Below are 1,422 nucleotides of genomic sequence, written 5' to 3'. Positions count from 1 at the left end.
ACACACATAGACACACACATACACATAGACACACACAGAGACACACAGAGACACACACACACAGACACTACATATACCAAATGCAATGAGAATATTACACAAGAGTTTAGAACAAGCCCGGGCTGAAGTTTTAATGTCACTAATCACAGAATGTGGGAGGGGTGGGGAAGAACCAGATAAGCAGAGTTCACCTTTCATGTCTGAAGTGTAAACAGGGATCAATCCTTGAGCTGTGTTTGACCTTCAGTCAAGCGAACACTTGCCCAGCGAGTCTCAGAACAGCGAGAAAGTAAAGCGTGTTCCGGTTTACATTTCCCAGGCTGGCGTCACTCCAAGGACTATTCACCTGGCTGTGCTGCCAAATCAAAAGCGGAAGAGTTCATTTCATCCAAATGGAAGTTTCTCAGCAAAGGCTGCAGTGGAGATCTGAGAGAGCCCGGTGGCTCTGAGAATCAACCCGGCTTCAAACAAATGGGGTCACACAGGACAGAGGCAAAGAAACATAAGACAACCCAAAGCTGTCTTCAAAGCTATGCGGTCACCAAGCCCGCTGGGAAAGAGGACACAGAGAAGAGCAAAGAGAATGGGCAAACGGAAGTCATGGTCCCAGCAACGGATTAATCTAACAGTGGCTTTGAAGTCAGGCAGCCTTTCTGCAAATTTACTATGACATTAAATTAACTCAGCTTTGCTGTAAGACAATGTTCACCATTCCTCCACATGCACACATAGACTGTCACTTAGGCAGTGGGCTAGCCTTTATCTTATTAAAATGGTAAGGATCACAGCACAGGCAGAGGGTGTATCATAATAATGAGGCATACCATACAGGAAGAGCCATCACAGAGGGGGACGGGCTCATGTCTACACTGAATGACACTGGAAAACCCTGCCCGGTTGGAAACATCTTTCTCTCACTTGAGTCAGCCTGAGATTCTCTCTCTCCCTTGTGCTCTATCTAACACAGTAAAGGATCTGGCTCCTGTGGTCTGTGCCTTTGACTCAACTGATCAAGAGAGCTGAGGAGCCACTGGGCCACTAGCAGATCTGCCGAATGCATCCCATCTCAGAAACCCAGCCATCTAAGCTCACTGAAAAGAGGTGTAAAATGACCTAAGGGAAAACTGAAACGCCATTTAAAGCGAGCTAGAGGTTGGGGCAATGGCGGGCCATTGTAGGCAATGACTGGGCTGTCCTCTGTGTGCTGCAGAATACAAGCCAGACAGGAAAGGGGAAAGCTGATTAACAGCTTCCAGAGTCTCCCTGTTCCAGCTACAATGAGAGACAGGGAGAAAATCTGAGGTCCTCTGTCTGTGCACCGAAGGCAGGTGGGGTAGGTGGGGGGACAGGGTGGGGTATTGGCACAGTGACAGACAGGTAGATCTATGGAACCGAATTGAAGACCCAGAATTGAACCCATGC

At 48.1% G+C, this 1,422-nt stretch overlaps 1 protein-coding gene and 2 long non-coding RNA genes across 5 annotated transcripts in view; 2 read left to right on the top strand and 1 right to left on the bottom strand.

Annotated features, from left to right (window-relative positions):
- LOC116069670 overlaps nucleotides 1-697 on the top strand; it is a 2,332-nt gene extending 1,635 nt beyond the window's left edge. Inside the window, exon 2 of the long non-coding RNA XR_004110090.1 lies at nucleotides 320-697. This is a non-coding gene — a long non-coding RNA (uncharacterized LOC116069670). The remainder of the gene's footprint in view (nucleotides 1-319) is intronic.
- The window catches only part of Tbc1d9 (TBC1 domain family member 9), a 121,829-nt gene that overhangs the window by 108,351 nt on the left and 12,056 nt on the right, over nucleotides 1-1,422 (bottom strand). The window lies entirely within an intron of this gene.
- LOC116069671 overlaps nucleotides 1-1,422 on the top strand; it is a 9,242-nt gene that overhangs the window by 3,076 nt on the left and 4,744 nt on the right. The gene's annotated exons all lie outside the window — the stretch shown is intronic.

This window comes from Mastomys coucha, unplaced genomic scaffold (assembly GCF_008632895.1).
Source record: "Mastomys coucha isolate ucsf_1 unplaced genomic scaffold, UCSF_Mcou_1 pScaffold22, whole genome shotgun sequence".
In the NCBI taxonomy this organism is placed as follows: domain Eukaryota; kingdom Metazoa; phylum Chordata; class Mammalia; order Rodentia; family Muridae; genus Mastomys; species Mastomys coucha.
This window is presented reverse-complemented; position numbering and strand designations above follow the sequence as displayed.